Source organism: Phoenix dactylifera, chromosome 15, assembly GCF_051530095.1.
Source record: "Phoenix dactylifera cultivar Ajwa chromosome 15, Ajwa_hap1_PhDact_Kaust_v1.1, whole genome shotgun sequence".
NCBI lineage: Eukaryota > Viridiplantae > Streptophyta > Magnoliopsida > Arecales > Arecaceae > Phoenix > Phoenix dactylifera.
Window position 1 is genome coordinate 1,193,216 of NC_143204.1, and position 27,765 is coordinate 1,220,980.

The 27,765-nt window shown below is 40.0% G+C and overlaps 1 non-coding gene and 1 pseudogene across 1 annotated transcript; one reads left to right on the forward strand and one right to left on the reverse strand.

Annotated features, from left to right (window-relative positions):
• The first annotated feature begins 9,966 nt into the window (after positions 1-9,966).
• Positions 9,967-10,064, forward strand: LOC113463132 (small nucleolar RNA R71; annotated as a pseudogene).
• Positions 10,065-14,559: 4,495 nt separating this feature from the next.
• LOC120105123 (small nucleolar RNA R71) lies at positions 14,560-14,668 on the reverse strand. Its single transcript, XR_005507509.1, has one exon. It is a non-coding gene; the product is annotated as a small nucleolar RNA R71 (small nucleolar RNA).
• Between the last annotated feature and the right edge of the window lie 13,097 nt (positions 14,669-27,765).

Here is a 27,765-nt window from a genome sequence, read left to right on the forward strand (position 1 = left end):
TGGTGGGAGTAAAGTATTCCCTCAGGAGTTTGGGTTGTTCTTCAGCCATCTTAAGAGGTGGGGATGATCCTAATGTTTTGATCTTAGCTCGAATGTTCCTAAGGGTTCGTTCTATTTCAGGGTCAAAAGGTAATAGGTTTTGTACTCTAGAACGACTACCGTGCATACACTAGTACTCGATTAATCAAGCATGCAATAAAAGAGAAAAGCATATCAATCCTAGTCTTTGACCTAAAATCACTAGACAGCTCCTAACTGGTTTGAAGAGGGCACCTAAGCCTCCAATCCGGTCTAATGAACCGAGTTGACCAGGTAAGCTCCCAGGTAAGTGGAGGGGTCACGATGCGTTCGCAAAGGTCCCACTTAAAACCCACTTGCCTCGAACAGATGAACTGTCTCCCTTATAGGGACAAAGCTTGCCTAGACATCAACTAAGCCACAGAGCGAAATTGGTGCAACCTTCGGTGATCTTCGTCCTATTGAGCTCGAATGTCCCTAGGGGCCAACGTCTAATTGATTTTAATTAAAGATGACACTATGTGAGATTGAGTTCACCTAAATTGGGCAAGAGTCCGGTGATGAAATCCGGCTCTTATCTTGTTGGGGTGATTGCCCTTACTATGTGCAAATTGATTTGTGTATGTGTATCAAGCATGCATTCACAATTTTGCTATAATTAAAATCAAACAATCACCACAAAATTTCAAACCAATAATTAATTTAAATAAGAAAAGTTTAGAGGTTACCAAAGGAAATTTCCCCAGCAATTTATTTTTTATATTTTTTTTTTTGCAAACCTCTACAGCATTTCTTTTCCGGCAGTTCTCCTTTTGATCATCCCAGATTTTTTTTCCTCGATTCCTGATAAAAAAATAAATAAATAAATAAAAATTAGTAAGGGAGAAAAAGAAGATAAGAAAAGTAACAATAATAGAAATTTTTTTTTAAAGAAATTTTTTTTTTAATTTTTAAATAATTTTTTTTTAATAAGAAAACTAACTATGCTAGCAATCCCCGGCAACGGCGCCAAAAATTGATCGGTTATTTCAATTTTGAAAATAAACCACGCAATAGCACGTATCCTGTAGGATAGTGATTACGGGTGTCGGTCCACAGGGATTGGAGACAAGTTATTTTTCCTAATTAAATGATTACTTCAAAGGGGATAAGCTAGAGTAAATGATAAAAACTAAGAATTAATATGGGTGTAGTAGTATGAATTATCTATGGAGAGAGGTGTTTAGGGCTAGAATCCACCGATGGATTCGTAATTGTGATGCTTTCAATGACTTAGATGCGTGTATGATCTGATTGCTCTTAACTACAAGTTAGGGCAATTATACAAAAAGCTGAAATCTAACCCACAGTATGAGTCATCTAAGCCTGGCACAAACCATCTTTTCTAAGGATAGGCATGGTCTGTCCTATTTAGCATGATTCATCTGAGGATTAATTTTTCAAAGATAAATCCGATAGTTGCATAGCAATCTCTTCCAAACCACAGGTATTGGATTCAATTTCGATAAACTAGATTAATTCATGCAAAGACTTTCTACAAGATAAACATCTTACATAAATTAAACAAGACATTTTAAGATCATAATTTCATCGAGTATGCAACTGTCTTACAACGCTAAAAATCAAAGAAATGCAACACAAATACTCATCCATGGCTTCATCAAACCCCTAAACCGAGGCTTAGCTGCTCATGGTGGCCGGAAGTCCTCCCATCTTCATCTCCCTCTCGGCTTTCTTCTTCTTTTCACTGAAACAGGGGGTCTCCCCTGTTTTTCTTTCTTCTCAACCGAGCCCCCCCCTTTTATAGTCATCCAGTGTGCTCATTCGGGAAGGGAGAAGAGATCACGGGCGGCTAATTTCGGGGCGTGATGCTGGAGGGCAGCTCGCGGACGAAAATGGCGAATGGCTGGATCTCGGGAGGAAAGCATGATCCGTGGAGTGCCGGGTTGAATGCAGATGGCCGCTGGATCGATGGGAGGTTGATGTGCAGATGAGATAAGGTGAGATGGCCGCGGGATCGACGGAAGGAGCTGGACGAGCCGATCACGGACGGCTGGGCAGACGATGATCGCGGAGAAGGCTGAATCACAGAGATTTGATGGCGGAGGAGCTGGGAAGAGAGGCTGCACCGGTTGATGGCGGAGAAACAGGATGCTGGGGGGGAAGCGGAAGAAGAAAGTGATCGGATCCATGGCGTGATACGCTGGGATGCGATGCTGTCTCGGTTGCTCGGAATGGCAGCCGTGCGGAGGCGCTGGTCACGGCGTGGAGCTGGAAATTCGGAAGAGGAGATGCCGCACGTGGTTGATGGCGGAGGAGCTGGGAATCCGGAAGAGGAGATGGCATGAACGCGGTGGGCACGACGCGGGATCGACGGGAGGAAGGTGGACGGCCCTGATGCAAGGAGGGAGGAAGAAGATAAACAGTGGCTTATATATTATATATTTTTTTTGTAACACTGTTCATATGAACAGTGTTTTTCACGGAACACTGTTCATATGAACAGTGTTACCTCGGAATACTGTTCACCTGAACAGTGATTCCGGTAATTTTTGGGAAAAATTATTTTTCTTGCTTTATTTTGACATGAAAATGGGCATATATAAATTTAAAACAAGGATCTCCTCTATTTTGCTTAGTTTGGAAATGTGATGCGGAGACGGGAGTTTCTGAACCGTTGGATTGCTTGGATAGTGGTCGCGGGAAAGGAATAGGATTGGTTTGGGAATTGGCTTTGGATTTGAGGTAGGTTATGATCTTTAATTTGCTTGAACTTGATCTCGAGCCCAATGTTATTTAAATTCAACTATTGCTAAACTGCTTCAGACCAGACTCGATAAAACTAAAAACAGGACCGTGACTTAATAACATTAATCAAACATTTTCCCCATACAAAAATAATTAATTATAGCTTTCAATCTAATTAGGACCAAAACCCATTTAATTATAGCCTTAGCTTGATTACAACTCCATTAGGTTACCAAATCGGGTCAACACAATCTCCTCCTTATATGTTTTCATGAAAGATTATAACCAGGAGAGAGACAAGTTTAGAGTCTGTTTTGAGAAAAGAATTATTTACCTCTTACCATAATTTAAATTTAATTCAATGTTTATTCAATTTCATGGTAAAATATGTATTTATCAGTTTAAAAACATTGATAAGTGCTATGGAAAGATAACTAAATTATAAATTATTAAGCACTTATCAAGGATCATGTGGGACGCTGGGTTCTTGCAAATGGAAGGAAGAAAACGGATTGAAGGAGCTGGGATTTGAGTTTACCCGTGGATCATGTGGTTCCATTCCGAAACAGGGGAGAAAATGACGTGGAAGGAGCTTTGGATGCGGAAGGGAAGAAATCCGGAAGAAAAGCTCTTCCGTGGTGCTTGGGGAGGAAGATTGGAATTAATCCAGGTTGAATGAAGGGTTAATCAGTTGGAATGAGGTAGTTGTTCGGTTTGAAGTTTTGAATTTGATTCAGCTGAAAAGAGCCAACGGCTCTGTTCAATGATGAAAATTATAATAAGTGCTAAGGATAAAATATTTAATCATGCAAATGTTAACACCTATTATTTATCATTATTTTGTTAGCATTAGGCTAAGTTAATTTATACTTAGATCGTACTTTTGTGCTCTCATCACACCCCCCAACTAGCTTATTGCTAGTCTCTAGCAATTTACGAGCAGATAATAAAATGAGAGTGCAAAAGGTGTTGGTTGATCCTTTGATGTTTTATTAGAACTAATTGCATAAAATTAAGATAAGCACTCACTTTCATAGGAATCACGATTGCACTTAGCACGTGCAACAAGCCGTTAAACTCCTAGGTTACCCTAGTGGACGAGTGTTGTCTCGTGAGGATTTTCAGGGATGCTACCCACAAACATCATGAATGATATGACATGAGATTCTAATAGAAATATGAAATATATTTTAAGCTAATACACATGTAATTAATTGATATATATTTTTAAGTATGGCAACTGTCAAAGCAAGGAAATATAAAAGTGTAGTGTGCATCAAATCGCATGACTTTTTCAGAGTATTAATACCTCCACCACAACAGGGCACCGCCTGAGTTTTAGGGGTACTACTCAAGTTCAAAATTGTTTTCTACAATTTGTTGGAAACTGATCCATCAAATTTTCAAAATATCACATGTTGTCTAAATTTGTCAAGAATGGTTCGCATGTAAAGAAAGAGCTATCAATCCCAACTAAACAACCCAGGTACACGGAGGTCCAATACAATGGAGTCAAACCAGCCATTACCACATATCACTAGGTTCAGCCTAACTAACTCATTCATGCTTATTTTTATTTTACTTTTTTTTTTGTCAATACACATGATAACTATAGCTATTCAACCCTATTAGGCTCTAGTAAGGTCCATGTAGCGAGCTTTCAGTCAATGACCCCCGATCCAGTTGGCTCAAGACATTAGGTGAAACACCCCTCGGACTTAATTACTCGAACCAGACTACGCCACGAGGCCAGACTTGTCATCATAAGTATTTTTTTTTTGAATAATAATTATGCAAGAAAAGAGATGGTAGACTGAACATATAAATATTTTTATTATATATGTGACTGCATCGTGACTATAGGTCAACCAAGGTCGGATCATAAGGCACCTAAGTAATCTAGTCAGGATATTCAACCTCTATCTTTATGTGAAAACCAAATCCTGAACCTTATGGTATGAACAAGGATACTCATACTTCTTTTACGAATAAGGCTAACAAAAATGCAGTTAACAAATATGAACTCCTGAGGCCTTCCTATTGTCATTAAGTACACGTGTAGGGATCTAATAATAGGTCTCTGATCAGTCATAGTATGCATGTGTTCCTTGCCTTAATAGTTGCACAAACTCAATATGAAAATACATGTGCATTTGCTCAGAAAAGAAAGTAATAGAATAAATCAAATGCAAAAACAAGTTTTTTTTTTTTGCAAAATATTTTCCTCCCCCCAACTTAAACATTGCATTGTCCTCAATGTAAAAGATGCAAGAAAATTATATATTAGAGACAGTAGAAAAAATAATATTGGAGAGAAGAAGAATACCTTGAGCTGTTGATTTCCAGAAAAGAAGACCTACAAAATAAGAAGAAAACTAGAAATAAAAGGAAAAAAAATAATTCTAACTAATATACACATACCTTGGCCGTCATGCTCAGTCATAAGAAGGCTCCCCTAAGGAAAAGGAGTCCTCTTCATTTGCAAAATTCTCAAGAAAAGGTTTTAATCTGTATCCATTTACGTTAAAAATTTTGCCATCCTGTGGATTCTCAATATCAACTGCCCCGTGTGGAAAAACAGTTTTTACAATGAAAGGACTTGTCCATCTTGATCGTAACTTTCCAGGAAATAGATGTAAGCGAGAGTCATAACAAAGAACTTTTTGTGCAGGTTGAAAAGATTTTCTTAGAATTGATTTATCATGCCTAATTTTTATTAGTTCTTTACAAAGTCTAGCATTGTCATATGCATCCCGACGAATTTCATTCAACTCACTTAGTTGTAATTTTCTAGCTAAACCAGCATCTTGTAATTCAAAGTTTAATTTTGTAATGGCCCAATACGATTTATGCTCTATTTCAACAGATAGATGACATGCTTTTCCATAGACTAGCCGATACGGGGATATACCAAGAATAGTTTTATAAGCAGTACGGTAAGCCCATAATGCGTCAGAAAGTTTTAAAGACCAGTCTTTGCATGATGGATTCACCGTTTTCTCTAAAATTCGTTTAATCTTCTGATTGGCTAACTCTACTTAGCCATTAGTCTGCGGGTGATAAGGAGTTGCAATTCTATGAGTGATACCGTACTTTCGTAACAGGATCTCAAAAGGCTTATTACAAAAATGTTTTCCCCCATCACTAATTATAACCTTGGGCATCCCAAACCTAGAAAATATATTTTTTTAAAGAAATTTTAAAACTGGTTTGTGGTCATTTGTTCGATAAGACACAGCTTCCACCCATTTGGACACATGCTCAACACCAACTAAAATGTACTCATATCCAAAAGACGGTGGGAATGGGCCCATGAAATCGATGCCCCACATATCAAAAATTTCAATAGCAGTAATGGGCTGAAGACGTATCATTTGCCTACGAGTTAGACTTCCAACACGTTGACATGGGTCACATGTCCTATAGAACTCATGGGCAACTTTAAATAGTGTAGGCCAATAAAAACCATATTGTAACACCTTAGCTGCCGTTTTCTTAGATGCAAAGTGTCCTCCGCAAGCACTGGCATGACAAAAAGAGAGTACACTTTGCATCTCATGATCCGGTATGTATCTTCTAAAGATTTGATCATTGCAATACTTGAACAAATAGGGGGCATCATAATAATAACTCCTTACTTCAAGCAAGAAATTATTCTTATCATTCGATCCCCAATGCTTCGGCATCCGATTCGTGACAAGAAAGTTTACAATATCAGCATGCCATGGCATAGTAGAAAGTGCAAACAATTGCTCTTCAGGGAACGAGTCCTTGATGAGCAACTGTGGCACCAAATCATGAACAACTAGCCGTGATAGATGGTCAGCAACCACATTCTCTACTCCCTTTTTATCTTTGATAGTGATGTCAAATTCTTGGAGTAGAAGTATCCATCGTATTAAGCATGGTTTGGCCTCTTTCTTATTCAGTAAATATTTTAGCGCTGCATGGTCCGTAAAGATAACAATAGAAGCACCAAGGATATAAGAGCGAAATTTGTCTAATGCAAATACTACTGCAAGCAATTGCTTCTCGGTGGTGGTGTAATTCATTTGAGCATCGTTCAAGGTTTTGCTTGCATAGTAAATGACATATGGCTTATTATCCTTGCATTGTCCTAGGACAGCTCCTATCGCATAGTCGCTAGCATCGTACATGATCTCAAAAGGTAATGACCAATCGGGTGGTCGCACGATGGGTGCAGTGCTAAGCATAGACTTCAACTTTTCAAATGCCTCTTGACAGATTTCAGTCTAATTGAATGGTGTATCAAGGGATAGGAGGTAACATAATGGTCGAGCTATGACACTAAAGTTCTTGATGAACCTCCTATAAAATCCTGCGTGACCCAAAAATGATCTAACATCTCTAACCATCTTGGGTGCAGGTAGCTTGGCGATTAAGTCAATCTTGGCTCTATCAACTTCCATGCCCTTCGATGAAACAATATGTCCTAGGACAATTCCCTTTGGCGCCATGAAATGGCATTTCTTCCAATTCAGTATCAGATTTTTTTCTATACACCGAGCTAAGACAGCTTGTAAATGTAATAAACAATCATCAAATGAATCGCCAAAAACAGAGAAATCATCCATAAACACTTCTAAAAATTTCTCGTTCATGTCTTCAAAAATGCTGAGCATGCGTCTTTGGAATGTCGCAGGTGCATTGCACAACCCGAATGGCATCCGACGAAAAGTGAATGTGCCAAAAGGACAAGTGAAGGTAGTCTTCTCTTGATCCTCAGGTGAAATTTTGATTTGGTAGTACCCGGAATAGCCATCTAGAAAACAATAGAATTTGTGTCCTGCAACTCTTTCCAAAACTTGGTCTAGGAAGGGTAGGAAAAAGTGATCTTTTCTAGTGACCAAATTCAATTTTCGATAGTCAACACACATGCGCCAACTCGTCGGAACACGAGTTGGGACTAGTTCACCCTGGTCATTTTTGACTACTGTCAGACCCGCTTTCTTGGGCACAACTTGAGTAGGACTCACCCACTTGTTGTCGGAAATCGGGTAAATAATACCCACATCAAGCAACTTAAGGACTTCTGTTTTAACCACATCTCTCATTGTCGGATTCAGCCTATGCTGCATTTGCCTTGTGGTTTTCGCATTATCCTCCAAATATATCCAATGCATGCAAATCAAAGGGTTAGTCCCCTTTAAGTCTGCAATCGACCATCCAAGTGCTTCTTTATGACTCTTTAGGACCGTAAGTAATTTTCCTTCTTGATCAATATCGAGCTCAGTCGAGATAATTATAGGAAAAGTGTTATCGGGTCCAAGAAAGGCATACTTGAGTTCCCTTGGTAAGAGTTTCAGCTCAAGTATGGGTGCTTTTTTCCGAGATTGTACAAATTTTGTCCCTTGTGAGGGCAACTGCTCGAATTCCTCTATTCTCGGTCTCCACCTATTGACCATCATGACATCCGAATTATCTAAAATAGGTGGAACCACATCATCAGTAGTACCTTCGGAAAACCAATCTATTAAACCATTGTCGGCCGATTCAGTAAATGTTTCTTTTAACAAATATTCTTTCGCAATGGTTTCAACCCATTCAACTTCTTTACTTTCTTCATGATCACTGGGTTGTTTACCTATACTAAAGACGTTCAGTTCCAAGGTCATATTGCTAAAAGAAAACTTCATGACACCATTCCTACAATTGATCAATGCATTAGAAGTTGCAAGGAATGGACGTCCTAAGATAACCGGAATCTGAGTTGGTGAATTGGAAGCCGGATGTGTGTCCAGTACGATAAAGTCAACAGGAAAATAGAACTTGTCTACTTGGACCAACACATCTTCGATAATCCCTCTAGGAACCTTCACTGACCTATCAGCTAATTGTAAGGTGTCAGTTGTTGGCTTCAACTCACCCAAACCGAGTTGCTCATATACCGTATATGGCAACAAGTTCACACTCGCTCCCAAGTCTAGCAATGCTCGCTCAATCCTAAAATTGCCAATGATGCACGAGATAGTTGGGCAACCTGGATCCTTATATTTAGGAAGAATGTTATGCTGTAAAATCGCACTCACATTTTCAGCCAAAAATGCCTTCTTCTTGACATTTAATCGTCGCTTGACAGTGCACAAATCCTTCAAAAATTTTGCATATGAAGGCACTTGTTTGATTGCATCAAGAAGAGGTACATTAATTTTTACTTGCTTAAAAAGCTCAAAAATTTCAGAGTTTGGTTCAAGCTTTTGCAAGGGCTTTAATCTTTGTGGAAATGGTGCAGGAAAAGGACATTTAATTTTTTCAGTAGATGTTGGTGCTTCAGTTTCTTCGTTATCCTTTTCTTTTGTCTTGGGAGGGTCGGAATCAAGTATGACTTATGTTTGTTCTAGGACTGGTCGGTCAATAACCTTTCCACTTCGCAAAGTTATTATACTCTTCGCTTGTTCTTGATGCAAAGTTGAAGATGATGCATTGCTATCGCCGTAGACTTGAGGGTTAGGTTGTGGTTGAGCTGGTAGCTTACCCTTCTCTTGAGCACTTAAAGCAGTGGTCAGCGTTGTCAGTTGATTTCTTAATTCATCATTGATTTGAGCTTGACCTTGCATGAAAGATTGCAAAGTTTCTTTGAGACTGGATTTTTGAGGGGGTGCGTGTGCATAATGAGGTTGCGGAGGTGGAGGAGTTGGGTTATATACTTGTTGAGGTTGGTCATTCCTCCACCTGAAATTTGGATGGTTCTTCCATCCAGGGTTGTAAGTACCCGAAAAAGGATTATTGAAAGATTTTTGATAGGTATTCATAACATTGGCCTGATCGTGCAAGACTTCCTTGAATGCGGGTATTGTGGGGCAATCAGTGGTGAGATGGCCAGGCATCTCGCAAATCCTACAACACTCGCTGTTATGTTCTACGGTCTTGACAGGTTCAATCCTTCTAAGTTCAATTTCCTCTACCTTCCTAGTAAGAGCTGCCATTTTAGCCTGAATATCATCCTGAGTACTAAGGTTGTAAAGGCCCCCGTGTCCAATGCTAGTAGGCTTAGGTAAAGGTTTATTCAGTCTATCTCCTGTATCCCATAATTGTGCAGTCTCTGCGAGAGAGTCTAAATAGTCCCATGCCTCATCGGGTTGCTTTTCCAAAAATAGACCATTGCACATAGTCTCTATAAATTGTTTTAACTGTGGAGACAACCCTTCGTAAAAGAAACTAATGCTTCTCCATGTTTCAAACCCGTGATGAGGACAAGAGAGAAGCAACTCTTTAAATCTCTCCCAGCATTCATAAAATGTTTCATAGTCTTTTTGTTGGAAGTTACTAATGTGCCTTTTCAAAAAGTTAGTCCTTTGTGCGGAAAAGAATTTTTTCAAGAATTCTCTTTGCATATCATGCCATGTTCCTAGCGATCTAGGTCTCCAGGAGTTCAGCCACGTTTTGGCTTTATCCTTTAAAGAAAAAGGAAACAAGGTCAATTTAAGGACGTCTTCCGATACATTTGGCACTCTAAATATGATGCTAATTTTCTCAAAATCCTTAAGGTGAAGATAAGGGTTCTCGGATTCCATTCCATGATACTTTGGCAGCAATTAAATTACTCCTGGTTTGATTTCAAAGTGCTCTACGTTTTCAGGAATAATCATGCATGAAGGTTGACTAGTCCTAGTGGGGTGCAAGTATTGTCGAAGTGTCATAACTGGGGGTCTACCTTCATTACCATGGTGACTTCCTACATCGTCATCAGCCATCATATATCTAGAATGTAGAAAGAGAATCTTCTCATTCAGAAAATGCCTGAAGGGAAGGGGCCCATGTATTTGCATGACCCCTGCAGATTTTACCCTACCTACACCCGGAGCCAATCCTGATGCTAAGCGATCCGCAGTGTTCAATGTGAGCCCAACCACCCCAGATCTGAGATTTTGCGAAAGAGTTTTAATAATATGATCTAAGGAATTGTCAAAAATTTTTTGATTCAAACGCCCAGTGTTGTCCCTATTCCAACCTAGCATACAAAATTTAATTAAATTTTTTTTTATGTTTTTTTTAAAAATATAAATATAAATATAAGTACCAACTAAAGATACCCTAAAACGACATCCTAAAACAAAAATCTATTCACAATCAAACATGCAACAAAACATTACACCTCAATTTCTAATGTTTTTCTTAAATTTCTAGACAGCTCCTAACTGGTTTGAAGAGGGCACCTAAGCCTCCAATCCGGTCTAATAAACCGAGTTGACCAGGTAAGCTCCCAGGTAAGTGAAGGGGTCACGATGCGTTCGCAAAGGTCCCACTTAAAACCCACTTGCCTCGAACAGATGAACTGTCTCCCTTATAGGGATAAAGCTTGCCTAGACATCAATGATGAGAGTACAAAAGTACGATCTACATACTACTTAAATTAGTATTATTGCCAACGGATAACGATATTATCACTAATTTAATATTATATTTTTGATTGGGTGCAGGTGATCAGAAATCAAAGTTACAATGCGTATTTAGAATAAATTGGGCCTAGACAAATGCATAACTTAGACCACATACGCCCAACCTGGTCATGGTGATCAAACCCACCAATCTTCAAGCACACTTGCACTCGAGGGGTATATGCCAGCCATCCTAAGACAACACGCAATGGGACATCCAAAATGGCCACATCAGCGATCATCCCGTGATCAACGAGTCCCCTCCAGGTCGTCCACACCCGTGATGAGTTCCGTTCTGATCCTGCCCGAGCCCGTGAAGCTTCTCCCACATGATCTTTTTTCCCCCGTAATCCCAGCTTCCGGAAATTGAGTCCCAGCGATCCTAGACGTTCGCAATTCACTCGTCCACGCCCCTGCCGTCCGCGATCCATCCGAGTCTCCCACCGGCTCACGCGTCCATCCCTTCTTCCGGACCCGTTTCAGCTCCAACGTCGCAGCAACCGTGATCAACGCCCAGCATCCGTCCGCGGCTTCCACTCCCGTGCACAATCCCAGCATCCGAGCAACCCGCGCCCAGCCGGGATCCGCCTCTCCCAAATCTCCCACGCATCTGCAATGCTCCTCCACTGATTCTTCCATGATCCCAGCTCCCGTATTAAGACCTCAGCATCCCGTTGATGCCGCCAGCAGCCGTTCATGATTATCTCGGCGATCACCCAGCCGTTCTCCCTTCCGGGCGTCCTCCAGATCTGCAACGCTCCTCCACTGATTCCGCTTCACCTTCCAGCCATTCACAAGCTTCCCAGCGGCCATCCGGAAGAGATCGCGATCCAACCGCAGCTGTCTTCCTCCTCCATCGATTCATCTTCACTAGAACAATCCCGCGATCATCGCTCCTCCTCCGCCTCAGCCCGCGCCTCTTTCCTTCCGCACCCGCTTCTCCTCCACGCCATGCTCCGGCGATCTATAAGAAGGGGAGGGGGAGGAAGAACAGGGGAGCGCTCATTCGAAAGAAAAAAAGGAGAGCCGGGCTGCTGCAGTAGCAAGAAAAAGAAGAAAAAAAAAAAATAGAAACAGGGGATGCCCTGTTTCTGTTATTAAAAAAAAAAAAAAAAGAGTGAGAAAGAGAGAGGAAGATGATGAGCTAAAATCCTTGGTGATGGGTGAAGGAGGATCCTTTGGTGTACCGAGTTCATGATGTAAATTCTAATCCTTTGCTTTATACGATTTATCTTTTGATTATGTTATGATTCTCATATGTTGAAAATTCTTTTATGATTTATGCTTATTGATACATGTCTTCCTCAATTATTTGATTCATCGTTGACGTTCTAAGGCACGTTGAATGCTTAAAAAGAGAATTCATGTTATCAAGAACATACTCAATAATTAAATTTTATCTGCTTATACTTTTTAAAAGAAAACAAAAGAATCATAGAATTTATTGCATGAACTTGATATTATTAAAGGAGATTCTGGATCCCTACACCATTTTTAATATATCCAAACTTCGACTCTCTATTTACTAGTTTATTTTCTATTTGCAAACCATCATCTTAATCCACAAGTTCATTGAATCAATTAATCTGAAATTAAACTAATAATCCATATTTCGTTCCCTGAGGAATCGACCTCGGACTTCCGAGTTATACTACTTGTGCGATTCTCCTGCACTTGGGAGAACAGTTTTTCAAAAGCACCAAGTTTTTGGCGCCGTTGCCGGGGAACGGCTGAGTTATTAGCATAATTTTAGATTTAATTTTTTACCTTAGTAGTTAGTATTTTTCTTTTGAAAAAAAAAAAAATTGCATCTTTACTACTATTTTTAATTCCCTACATAGTTTGCATCAAACTCTGATATCATAGAAATTAGCCGTCGGATTTGATTAAAATTTGGTCAGCTAGTGCAAGACACATTCTTAGATAATCTGAACGGTCTGATTGACATTCTGATATTTTTAAGACCATCAGATTAATACGAAACCTTGCTGATTTCTGTTTTGAATTTTCTGCATTTATTTTTTAGAATCAGAATTATATTGTTATTATATCTCATTAACCCTTGTTGCTAATTAAAAATTGAAGAAAAGAAACCTTAAGAATAGATCAAGGGTGATTATTCAAAAAAAAAAGAAAAGAAAAAAAAAACCTAAAATTTCCAATTTCAAGTTTCAAATTTCAGAATTCAAATTTCAAACGTCAACTCATAAAATTTAAAAAAAAATAATTAATTTGCTTGATCGCCTATTCAATGAAATTTAATGTCATGTCATAAAATATTAAAAAAAAAATCTCTTGATTGTTGCATATAGTGTAAGGCATCAACATAAAATATTCTAAGGGCTGAACCTATTTAAAAAGATAAGGTCGGGATTTCATCACTCGTCCTTAGCCCAAAAATCACCCCAGTGCATAAATGTCCCAAGCTTAACTAAAATCAACTAGACATTGGCCCCTAAGGACATTCGAGCTCAATAGGACGAAGACCGCCGAAAGTTGCACCAATTTCGCTCTGTGGCTTAGTTGATGTCTAGGCAAGCTTTGTCCCTATAAGGGAGACAGTTCATTTGTTCGAGGCAAGTGGGTTTTAAGTGGGACCTTTGCGAACGCATCGTGACCCCTCCACTTACCTGGGAGCTTACCTGGTCAACTCGGTTCATTGGACCGGATTGGAGGCTTAGGTGTCCTCTTCAAACCAGTTAGGAGCTGTCTAGAAATTTAAGAAAAACATTAGAAATTGAGGTGTAATGTTGTGTTGCATGTTTGATTGTGAATAAGACTTTTGTTTTAGGATGTCGTTTTAGGGTATCTTTAGTTAGTACTTATATTTTTTTTAAAAAAAGAAAGAAAAAAAAAGAGAGGGAATTATTTTGCATGTTAAAGTGGAATAGGGACGACACCGGTCGATTAAGTCGTACAACTTTAGATCATCCCTTAGGACATACTTCTGAAATTCCTTCGCAATATCTCACACCTTTTGAGATGGCTGATCTAAATGAAGATGCGGGGAGTCACCACAATCGAGAACGAGAACCCCATGTTATGACTCTAAGACAATACCTACAACCGGCTAGGACTAGTCAGCCTTCATGCATAATTTTTCCTGATAATGTAGGTCATTTTGACATCAAACCAGGGGTAATCCAATTGCTGCCCAAGTTTCATGGGTTAGAGTCCGAGAGTCCGTATCTTCATTTAAAGGATTTTGAAGAATTGAGCATTACATTTAGAGTGCCAAATGTCACCGAGGATGTCCTCAAGTTGACATTGTTTCCTTTCTCTCTAAAGGATAAGGCCAAAACATGGCTAAACTCTCTGCGACCTAGATCAATAAGAAATTGGCAAGATATGCAGAGAGAATTTTTAAAGAAGTTCTTCCCCACACAAAGGACCAACTTTTTAAAAAGACATATTAGCAATTTCCAACAAAAAGATAATGAAACATTTTATGAATGTTGGGAAAGATTAAAAGACCTTCTTCTCTCATGCCCTCATCACGGATTCGAAACTTGGAGAACCATTAGCTTCTTTTATGAAGGTTTATCTTCACAGTTAAAACAATTTGTAGAGACCATGTGCAATGGTAGATTTTTAGAAAAACACCCTGATGAGGCATGGGAGTATTTGGATTCCCTTGCTGAGACTGCCCAACTTTGGGATAACGGGGATAGAAACAACAAGTCTTTGCCTAAGCCTACTAGCTCTGTACAGGGAGGCCTTTACAACCTCAGAACTGGGGATGATCTTCATGCTAAAATGGCAGCCCTCACTAGGAAGGTAGAAGAAATTGAGCTTAGGAAGGTTGAGCCTGTCAAAACTATAGAGCTTAGAAACGAGTGTTGTGGTATCTGCGATATGTCAGGTCATACCACTACAGATTGCCCCACCATACCGGCATTCAAAGAAGTCTTGCATGATCAAGCAAATGCTATGAACTCCTACCAAAAGCCTTATAATGATCCATACTCGAATACCTATAACCCTGGTTGGAAGAATCATCCAAACTTTAGGTGGAGAAACGATCATCCTCAACAGTCACACCATTCAGCTCCTCCACCTGCACATCCTACTTATGCACCATCACCATCTCAAAAGCCAAATATCGAGGATACCTTGCAATCCATACAAACTTTTCTACAAGGTCAAGCTAATATCAATGCTCAAAATACTCGAAATTTTGAAGACATAAGGAACCAATTGTCAATGTTGACTACCGTCCTAAGTACCCAAGAGAAGGGTAAGCTTCCAGCTCAACCCCAACCTAACCCACAAGTGCACGGTAGTAATAATACGGCTCCTTCTAGTTCACATACAGAGCATGCAAAGAGCATTATGACTTTGCGTAATGGGAAAGTCATTGATCAAACCGTCCAATTGAAACCGCAAGTTACTTCTAATTCTGATGCTCCTAAAGTCAATGAAAGGGACAAAGATGAAGTTGAGGTCCCAACTTCTACCGAGAAAGTAGAATGTCCTTTTCCTCCACCTTTTCCACAACGGTTAAAGCCGTTGCAAAAGCTCGAACCAAATTCTGAAATTCTTGAGCTTTTTAAACAAGTAAAAATCAATATACCTCTTCTTGATGCAATCAAACAAGTACCCTCATATGCCAAATTTTTAAAGGACTTGTGTACCGTCAAGCGCCGATTAAATGTTAAGAAGAAGGCATTTTTAACTGAAAATGTGAGTGCTATTTTGCAGCACAACATTCTCCCTAAATATAAAGATCCAGGTTGCCCAACCATCTCATGCATCATAGGCAACTTTAGGATAGAGCGAGCATTGTTAGATTTAGGGGCGAGTGTGAATTTGTTGCCATATTCTGTATATGAGCAACTTGGTTTAGGTGAGTTGAAGCCAACCTCCGTCACTTTGCAATTAGCTGACAGGTCAGTTAAAATTCCTAGGGGGATTATCGAGGATGTATTAGTCCAAGTAGACAAGTTCTACTTTCCTGTCGATTTTATCGTATTGGACACACATCCGGCTTCGAACTCACAGTCTCAGATTCCGGTCATTTTAGGACGTCCATTCCTTGCAACTTCTAATGCATTGATTAATTGTAGGAATGGCGTCATGAAGCTTTCTTTTGGTAACATGACCTTAGAACTGAACATTTTTAATGTGTGCAAACAACCCAATGATTCTGAAGAGAGTAAAGAGGTTGATTGGGTTGAAACCATCGCAGAAGAATATTTGTTAGCTAAAGCAATTAACGACCCATCCAATGATAGTTTAATTGATTGGTGTCCTAATGGAACCGATGACGATGATTTGTCAGTCACACCTATTGTGGATAATCTGGATATCAAAATGGTCAATGGGTGGAGACCAAAAGTAGGAGAATTTGAGAGGTTGTCGCCTCAAGAGGCGAAAATAGTACCATCCCATGAGCAAGCACCCAAGCTCGAATTAAAACCCTTACCAAAGGAACTTAAGTATGCCTTTCTTGGACTTAATGACACTTTTCCTGTAATTATCTCATCTGGACTTGATCATGACCAAGAAAGAAAATTACTTGGTGTTCTAAAGAATCATAAAGGAGCTTTAGGGTGGTCTATTGCCGACTTGAAGGGGATTAGCCCCTTAATTTGCACGCACCGGATATATTTGGAGGATAATGCCAAAACCACAAGGCAAATGCAACGAAGGTTGAATCCTACGATGAGAGATGTGGTTAAGGCAGAAGTCCTCAAGTTGCTTGATGTGGGTATTATTTACCCAATTTCCGATAGCAAGTGGGTAAGCCCTACTCAAGTTGTTCCTAAGAAGTCGGGTTTGACGGTAGTAGAAAATGAACAAGGTGAACTAGTTCCAACTCGTATCCCGACGAGTTGGCGCATGTGTGTTGACTACCGAAAGCTTAATTCGGTCACACGAAAGGATCACTTTCCTCTACCCTTCCTAGACCAAGTATTGGAGAGAGTTGCAGGACATGCTTTCTATTGTTTTCTTGATGGCTATTCGGGATATTATCAAATTGAAATTGCACCAGAAGATCAAGAGAAGACTACCTTCACTTGTCCTTTTGGCACATTTGCTTTCCGACGAATGCCATTCGGGTTGTGTAATGCACCTGCAACATTCAAAAGATGCATGCTCAGCATCTTTGAAGACATGAACGAGAATTTTTTGGAAGTGTTTATGGACGATTTCTCCGTTTTTGGCGACTCATTTGATGATTGCCTGTCACATTTACAAGCAGTCTTAGCTCGATGTATAGAAAAGAATTTGATACTGAATTGGGAGAAATGTCACTTCATGGTGCCAAAGGGAATTGTCCTAGGACACATTGTTTCATCGAAAGGAATGGAAGTAGATAGAGCTAAGACTGATTTAATTGCTAAGCTACCTGCACCCAAGACGGTTAGAGATGTTAGATCATTTTTGGGTCACGCCGGATTTTACAGGAGATTCATCAAGGACTTTAGTGTCATATCTCGACCATTATGTAACCTCCTATCCCTTGATACACCGTTCAATTGGACTGAAACCTGTCAGGAGGCATTTGAAAAGTTGAAGTCTATGCTTAGCACTGCACCCATCGTGCGACCACCCGATTGGTCATTACCGTTTGAGATTATGTGCGACGCTAGCGACTATGCGATAGGAGCTGTCCTAGGACAACGCAAGGATAATAAGCCATATGTTATTTACTATGCAAGCAAAACCTTAAACGATGCTCAAATGAATTACACCACCACCGAGAAGGAATTGCTTGCAGTAGTATTTGCCTTAGATAAATTTCGCTCTTATATCCTTGGTGCTCCTATTGTTATCTTCACGGACCATGCGGCACTAAAATATTTGTTGGATAAGAAAGAGGCCAAACCACGCTTAATACGATGGATACTTCTACTCCAAGAATTTGACATCACTATCAAAGATAAAAAAGGAGTAGAAAATGTGGTTGCTGACCATTTATCACGATTAGTTTTTCATGATTCAGTGCCACAGTTTTCCATCAAGGACTCATTCCCTGAAGAGCAGTTGTTTGCACTTTCTAGTATACCATGGTATGCAGATATTGTAAATTTTCTTGTTACAAACCGGATGCCAGAGCATTGGGGGTCGACAGATAGAAAAATTTTCTTGCGCGAAGTAAAAAATTATTACTATGACGATCCCTATTTATTTAAATATTGCAACGATCAAATCTTTAGACGATGCATACCGGATCATGATATACAAAGCGTACTTTCTTTCTGCCACACTGATGCTTGCGGTGGACACTTTGCCTCTAAGAAAACTGTTGCAAAAGTTTTGCAACGTGGTTTCTATTGGCCCACTATGTTCAAAGATGCCCATGAGTTCTGCAGGACATGTGATCCATGTCAACGTATTGGAAGTCTAACTCGTAGGCAAATGATGCCTCTTCAACCCATTACTATTATCGAAATTTTCGATTGTTGGGGCATCGATTTTATGGGCCCATTCCCACCATCTTTTGGATATGAGTACATTTTAGTCGGTGTCGAATATGTGTCCAAATGGGTAGAAGCTGTTGCTTGTAAGACCAATGATCACAAACCCGTTCTGAAGTTTTTAAAAGAAAATATTTTTTCACGATTTGGGATGCCTAAAATCATAATTAGTGACGGTGGAAAACACTTTTGTAATAAGCCTTTCGAAACCTTATTAAAAAAATATGGTGTCACCCATAGAATTGCTACCCCATATCATCCGCAAACCAGTGGCCAGGTAGAGTTAGCCAATCGAGAGATCAAGCGTATTTTAGAGAAAACGGTGAACCCATCACGAAAGGATTGGTCCTTGAAACTATCAGATGCATTATGGGCTTACCGTACTGCATACAAAACCATTCTTGGCATGTCTCCCTACCGGCTAGTCTACGGAAAAGCGTGTCATTTGCCCGTAGAAATAGAACATAAATCGTATTGGGCAATTAGAAAATTAAATTTTGATTTACAAGATGCCGGTCTAGCTAGAAAATTACAATTAAACGAGCTTAATGAGATTCGCAGAGATGCTTATGACAACGCTAAAATTTGCAAAGAACGAATGAAGATCTTACATGATAAATCAATTTTAAAAAAATCTTTTGAACCTTTGCAAAAAGTTCTTTTATATGATTCCCGCTTACATCTATTTCCTGGTAAGTTGCGATCGAGATGGACAGGTCCTTACATTATAAAAACTGTTTTTCCACATGGGGCGGTTGAGATTAAGAATCCACGGGATGGTAAAATTTTTAAGGTAAATGGACACAGGTTAAAACCTTTTCTTGAGAATTTTGCAGATGAAGAGGACTCCTTTTTCTTGGGGGAGCCTTCTTATGACTGAGCATGAAGGCAAAGGTACGTGTATATTAGTTAGGATTATTTTTCTAGTTTTGTAGGTTTTATTTTCTGGATATCAACAGCTCAAGGTATTCCTCTTCTCTTCAATATTATTTTCTCTACTGTCTTTCATTATAGCTTTCTTGTATCTATTACATTGAGGACAATGCAATGTTTAAGTTGGGGGGAGGGAAGTATTTTGATTTAAAAAAAAAAAAAAAATTTTTGCATTCTTTTCTAAGCAAATGCACATGTATTTTCATATTGAGTTTGTGCAACTATTACGGCAAGGAACACATGCATATTATGACTGATCAGAGACCTATTATTAGATCCCCGCATATGTACTTAATGATTATAGAAAGGCCTCAGGAGTTCATATTTGTTTAATGCATTTTTATTAAGCCGTATCTGTAAAAGAAGTACGAGTATCCTTGTCCGTACTATAAGGTTCATGATTTGGTTTTCACATAAAGATAGAGGTTGAATACCCTGGCTAGATCACCTAAGTGCCTTATGTTCCGACCTTGGTTGACCTATAGTCACGATGCAGTCATGTTATATGGTTCAGTTTATCTTCTCTATTTTGAAAAAAATAAATAAATAAATAAATAAATAAATGAGGAGATGACAAGTCTAACCTCGTGGTGTAGTTTGGTTCGAGTAATTAAGCCCGAGGGGTGTTTTCACCTAATGCCTTGAGCCAACTGGATCAAGAGTCATTGGCCGAAAACTCGCTACATGGACCTTGCTAGAGCCTAAGGGGGTTGGACTATTGTAACCACCATATGTGTTTCCAATATTTATGCTAAAAAAAAAAAAAAGCATGAATAGGGTTGGTTGGGCTGAACCCAGTGACATGTGGTAATGGCTGGTTTGACTCCATTGTATTGGACCTTTGTGTACTTTGGATATTTAGTTGGGATTGATAGCTCTTTCTTTACATACGAACCATTCTTGACGAATGTAGACAACATGTGATATTCTGAAAATTTGATAGATCAGGTTCTAATAAACTGTAGTAAACACTTGCGAACTTGAGTATGCACCTAAAATTCAAGCGGTACCATGTTGTGGTGGAGGTATTAGTGCTCTAAGAAAGTCATTCTGTTTATGCATACTACACTTTAGTATTCCCCTTGCTTTGATAGTTGCCAAGCTTTAGAAAAATATATATATCACATGTGTATTGACTTAGATTTCATTGTATATCATTTTATGAATGATGTTTGTGGGTAACATTACTGAAAACCCTCACGAGACAACACTCGTCCACTAGGGTAACCTAGGAGTTTAACGGCTTGTTGTACGTGCTAAGTGCAATCGTGATACCCTACGAAAGTGGGTACATATCTTAGTTTTATGTCTTTAGCCTTAATAAAAAGTCAAAGGATTGATCAACACTTTTTGTACTCTCATGTTATTGGTTACTCTGAATTGCTAGAGACTAGCAATAAGCTAGTTGGGGGGTGTGATGAGAGTACAAAAGTACGATCTACATACTACTTAAATTAGTATTATTGCCAACGGATAACGATATTATCACTAATTTAATATTATATTTTTGATTGGGTGCAGGTGATCAGAAATCAAAGTTACAATGCGTATTTAGAATAAATTGGGCCTAGACAAATGCATAACTTAGACCACATACGCCCAACCTGGTCATGGTGATCAAACCCACCAATCTTCAAGCACACTTGCACTCGAGGGGTATATGCCAGCCATCCTAAGACAACACGCAATGGGACATCCGAAATGGCCACATCAGCGATCATCCCGTGATCAACGAGTCCCCTCCAGGTCGTCCACACCCGTGATGAGTTCCGTTCTGATCCTGCCCGAGCCCGTGAAGCTTCTCCCACATGATCTTCTTTCCCCCGTAATCCCAGCTTCCGGAAATTGAGTCCCAGCGATCCTAGACGTTCGCAATTCACTCGTCCACGCCCCTGCTGTCCGCGATCCATCCGAGTCTCCCACCGGCTCACGCGTCCATCCCTTCTTCCGGACCCGTTTCAGCTCCAACGTCGCAGCAACCGTGATCAACGCCCAGCATCCGTCCGCGGCTTCCACTCCCGTGCACAATCCCAGCATCCGAGCAACCCGCGCCCAGCCGGGATCCGCCTCTCCCAAATCTCCCACGCATCTGCAATGCTCCTCCACTGATTCTTCCATGATCCCAGCTCCCGTATTAAGACCTCAGCATCCCGTTGATGCCGCCAGCAGCCGTTCATGATTATCTCGGCGATCACCCAGCCGTTCTCCCTTCCGGGCGTCCTCCAGATCTGCAACGCTCCTCCACTGATTCCGCTTCACCTCCCAGCCATTCACAAGCTTCCCAGCGGCCATCCGGAAGAGATCGCGATCCAACCGCAGCTGTCTTCCTCCTCCATCGATTCATCTTCACTAGAACAATCCCGCGATCATCGCTCCTCCTCCGCCTCAGCCCGCGCCTCTTTCCTTCCGCACCCGCTTCTCCTCCACGCCATGCTCCGGCGATCTATAAGAAGGGGAGGGGGAGGAAGAATAGGGGAGCGCTCATTCGAAAGAAAAAAAGGAGAGCCGGGCTGCTGCAGTAGCAAGAAAAAGAAGAAAAAAAAAAATAGAAACAGGGGATGCCCTGTTTCTGTTATTAAAAAAAAAAAAAAAAAAAGAGTGAGAAAGAGAGAGGAAGATGATGAGCTAAAATCCTTGGTGATGGGTGAAGGAGGATCCTTTGGTGTACCGAGTTCATGATGTAAATTCTAATCTTTTGCTTTATACGATTTATCTTTTGATTATGTTATGATTCTCATATGTTGAAAATTCTTTTATGATTTATGCTTATTGATACATGTCTTCCTCAATTATTTGATTCATCGTTGACGTTCTAAGGCACGTTGAATGCTTAAAAAGAGAATTCATGTTATCAAGAACATACTCAATAATTAAATTTTATCTGCTTATACTTTTTAAAAGAAAACAAAAGAATCATAGAATTTATTGCATGAACTTGATATTATTAAAGGAGATTCTGGATCCCTACACCATTTTTAATATATCCAAACTTCGACTCTCTATTTACTAGTTTATTTTTTATTTGCAAACCATCATCTTAATCCACAAGTTCATTGAATCAATTAATCTGAAATTAAACTAATAATCCATATTTCGTTCCCTGAGGAATCGACCTCGGACTTCCGAGTTATACTACTTGTGCGATTCTCCTGCACTTGGGAGAACAGTTTTTCAAAAGCACCAATCAACTAAGCCACAGAGCAAAATTGGTGCAACTTTCGGTGGTCTTCGTCCTATTGAGCTCGAATGTCCTTAGGGGCCAACGTCTAGTTGATTTTAGTTAAGCTTAGGATATTTATGCAATGGGGTGATTTTTGGGCTAAGGACGAATGATGAAATCTCGACCTTATCTTTTTAAATGGGTTCAGCCCTTAGAATATTTTATGCTGATGCCTTATACTATATGCAACAATCAAGAGATTTTTTTTTAATGTTTTAATACATGACATTAAATTTCATTGAATAGGTGATCAAGCAAATTATTTTTTTTTTTTTAAATTTTATGAGTTGAAGTTTGAAATTTGAATTCTAAAATTTGAAATTTGAAATTTTAGGTTTTTTCTTTTTTTTTAATTTTTGAATAATCACCCTTGATCTTTTCTTAAAGTTTTTTTCTTAAACTTTCAATTAGCAACAAGGGTTAATGAGATATGATAACAATAAAATTCTGATTCTAAAAAAATTAAATGCAGAAAATTCAAAACAGAAAGCAGCAAGGTTTCGTATTAATTAATCAGACCGTTCAGATGAAAGAAACACAGGTCCTGCACCTGACGACCAAATTTGAGTTCAATCAGACGGTTAATTACTTTGATATTAGAGTTTGATGCAGACTGTGCAGGGAATAAAAAAATAGCAGTAAAGAAACTTTTTTTTTGTTTTCGAAAGAAAAAGACTAACTACTAAAGTACTAATTAAATCTAAAATTATACTAATAAATCAGCCGTTCTCCGGCAACGGCGCCAAAAACTTGACGCGCTCGCAAAAATGCTTTCGCGAAACTAATCTCCCAAGTGCAGGAGAATCGCACAAGTAGTAAATTCTCGGGAGTCCGAGGTCGAATCCTCAGGGAACGAAATATATATGAGATTATTTAGTATAATTTTAGATTAATTAATTCAATAAATATGTGGATTAAGATGATGTTTTGAAGTTTAGAGAAACTAATTAATAGATTAAGTTCGATAATAAAGAGATGGTTAGGGATCCGGAATCCCCCTTGACAATAATACATTCAAGATATTAACTCTATAGTTTCTGATTTAAAAGTTCAAATGTAGGATAGATCTAATCATGGAATATATTGTTTGAACACACGAACTCAATTTCTAAGCATTTGTCGTGCCGGTTATGTCTACGATAAATCAAATAATAAAGTAATCCATGCATCAATAGATATAAACCATTAAAGAACTATCTACAACATAGGTAAGCAAGAAACCAAAACATATCAAAAGATCTAAATTGAATAGAATAATAGTTTAGAGTTTACTCCAAGAAAGTAACAAGTCAAGGGTTCTCCCATCACCCTAGACCAAAGGAATTAGCCGGCCATCAACATGAAAAATCTCCCCTGTTCCTGTTCCCTTTTTTTTCTTTTTATTTTCGGAAACAGGGCCTCCCCTGTTTCTCTCCTCCTATGTTTTTTTCTTTGTTTTCAAATGAGAGCTCCCCTTCCCTTCCCAGCCGAGAGGGATATAACAAGCTGCCTTCTTCTCAGCCGTGGAAGAAGCTGAACCATGCTGGGACTCGGCTGAACGCGTGTGACCTTTGCTGGGAGCTGAGATGCAGATCTGGAAGACGCCCGGATGCTAGCTGATCAAAGATGCGAAAATCGTGGGATGCTGGGGCTCGAGAGATTCGCAAACAGATGCAGAATGGACTGGGAGAAGTTGGATCGCACGCAGACGGATCGCTGATGTTGGCTGCACGCGGACGCTTGGAGAAGCTGGATGCGGGAGATTAGATCATGGATCCTTGCATGCGGATGGGGTCTGAGAAGCTTCATGGGCAAATCACTGGGAAGAGGCGGACGGCTGAGGTTTGGATGCGCTGGATACGGACGGTTGGGAGACGCGTGAGGCGGCTGAAGAAGAGTTGGGCTCTGTTCTGCAGTTGGGAAGAGATAAATTTATATAAAATAATGATGAAAATTATAATAAGTGCTAAGGATAAAATATTTAATCATGCAAATGTTAACACCTTTCATTTATCATTATTTTGCTAGCATTAGGCTAAGTTAATTTATACTTAGATCGCACTTTTGTGCTCTCATCAGTTATCGGAAGTGGCTTTAACTCAAGTTTGGAAGGGGACTCGATGGAGGGACACTGTGGCATACTAGAAAGGGTAGGAAGTGGTTCATATTGGATACGCCAAGGATGAGAATTTGTGGGAGACGGATTGTCAAGTAGGACATTGACTTCTTCTATGGCCTTGTTTAAATCAAAATTATCAATGTCAAAATGGGCTAAACATGCTTCCAAAGGGTCATCTGCTAGAATGTAAGGAAGAGCTTCTTGTACAAGATCGTCCATTTTGTCTACTAGGAAGCACTCATCTTTCCTTGCAGGTTGATCAGAGGCATGGAATACATTTAGTTTGACTTTCATGTTCCCAAAAGATACATCCATCACCCGAGTTCTACAGTTAATACATGCATTGGCTGTAGCTAAGAAGGGACGACCAAGAATCATAGGGATCTGTTTCTTAAGGTTCGGCACAGGTTCCATATCAAGGACGATGAAATCAACTGAAAAATAAAATTTATTTACCTTGACTAGGACATCTTCAATTGTTCCTCATGGTATTTTAACAGATCGATCAGCCAATTGTAGGGACAACGAAGTAGGCTTTAATTCACCTAATCCGAACTTCTTGTAGACTGAATAAGGAAGGAGGTTAACACTTGCCTCTAAATCTAATAGTGCTCGATCAATAGAATTATCTCCTACCAAACAAGAGATGGTAGGTGCACCAGGATCCTTGAACTTAGGAGGGATTTTGTGCTGGAGGATGGAGCTCACTTGTTTAGTTAGGAAGACCTTTTTAGGCACATGTGTCCTACATTTTTGTTTTTAGGTACAAAGGTCTTTGAGAAATTTGGCATACGATGGAACTTGTTTTAAGGCATCAGAAAGAGGAAGGTTGATTTTGATTTGTGTGAAGACCTCCATTATTTCTTCTAATGAAGTTGCTTTCATGCCAAAGGGAGAAGGTGCTTTCAGACATTGAGGAGAAGGGGCCTTTGGTATAAGAGGTATGGTCGATACTGGACTAGATGGTTTCTCCAACCTTATTGTCCACTACGCGTCCGCTTCTTAAGGTAGTCATGGCATTAGCTTGTTCATGGTGAACATTATTTGGGTGAGTCTCTTGAGCCATGTACTGCCCTCTCGGGTTACTCACTTGTTGGCTTGGAAGCTTGCCTTCCTCTCTTTTATTTAGTGCACTCGCTAGCTGCCTGATGCAGGAGCACTACCCTCATTCTAATGGCGTGGAACATTGGGTGAGGGGTGAAGAGAATTTGAGTCCAAGAACAGTTGAGTCCAAGCTGAAATTAGATTGAGTCCCTGCAATAAGTGATTTGATTCACAATGGGTTAGCCTCTTCAGTGTCAATTAGATTGAGTCCAAGGCATGAATGGGTCCATGGCTAATTAGAAGTGGTCACATGTCAAAATAAAGAGAAGTTCAACCATGAAGACCTCTCACATGTGGAAGAAATTCAGAGTTCAGATCTAGTTGAAATCCGTGACAGATTAAATACCATATGGTATTTTGAAAATTTTGGGAGCTACAGAAGTCTGATTAAGTTGATTCAAATTTTGTTAGAAAGTAGACATCCGTAGCTTTCCAATGACTATAAGAACATAAAATTTGGAGATCATATGACATTTTAGGAGTCTCCCGAACTTCATGCTGATGTTGGTACCCGAAAAGGAGTTCCACCTAGATAAATATTCATGGCATGCGGTTGAATTCCTTTTGATGGGTTTCAATCCACACGCCATGGATATGGATCTTAGGTGTCTAGGATTAGGTGTTAAGGCCTTTGATTGGTCAATTAGAAAATTTAAATTTTGAATTGAGTCCACATGTAATTAGGAGTCAAATTTAAAATTCTGTGTAGTCCTTATCCTTATCCTTTGCCAACCTTTCCTTCTATATAAAGGAGGGTATGATGAATGAAGTTAGTTTTTTTTGGATTTCGAAATTATGATTTGTTTGCGTGAAGAGAGGCTACTCCTCTTGCTGGTGCGATGCCAAAGGGGCTGAGGGAAGGTGGGATGCCTCCCCTTCACGCCATTTGAAATTGGGTTGGTTTTGGATGAGATTTTCCTAACCAACTCAAGTTTATCCTTATCCCTTCCTTTGTTCTCATGCCTCCACCCCTTGTGTGCACCCTCCTTGAGTGCCACATCAGCATTTCAGCGCCTCCCTCACGCCCAAGACTCCTTTCCCACGTCCTCCTCTAAGTCCTATTGACATTATGACTCCACAAAACCCAATTCAGCCTAGTCAATTGGTCTAGCCAATTTCAGCCCCCACTAAAATTGGTGTCCAATTTGGTCCATTGGCTGACCCTCCTTGAACCCAATCTCGCCATCCAGCAACCCATCTTCTTCCTCCTTCCTTCCACCACAAAAAACCCTAGCCTCCATTGCCATTGCTTTGAAAAAAAAAAAGAAGAAAGATTCAGCCATCCTCAAAGAAGAAAAAAAATCTGCAGCCCACCCCGATTGCGTCAATTGGTATCAGAGCGAATCCTTATCGCCATGAGTACCAGAAGTGGTAGCCCCTACAACAATGAACGACAACGTGCTGAGATGATGGCCGAGCTCATCCGGCAAGTGGCGGCCTTGAATCAGAAGGTGGAAGTTGTTTGGGATCGTCTCTTCTCCGAGCCAAACAATCTTGAAGATGAACATGTTGTCCCCGCGCAACCTGAAAATTCAGAAGTGCCATTTGGAGGAGACCCCGATGTTGAAGCATTCTCCCCTGGGGGTCTATCACCCCAAAGGCCACCTAGGGATCAGCAGATGCCCCCTCCAAACATTCCTCGTATGGGGAATAATTTTAGAAACCCCTATGTTCATCAAAATCAGCGGGAGCACAATGATCTCGACGATGTCATGAAGCGGGTTCATGTAGAAGTTGCTGATTACAGCGGAAGCATAGACCCAACCCACTTTCAGGATTGGCTGATGTCTCTCGAAGACTACTTCGAATGGTTCAGCATGC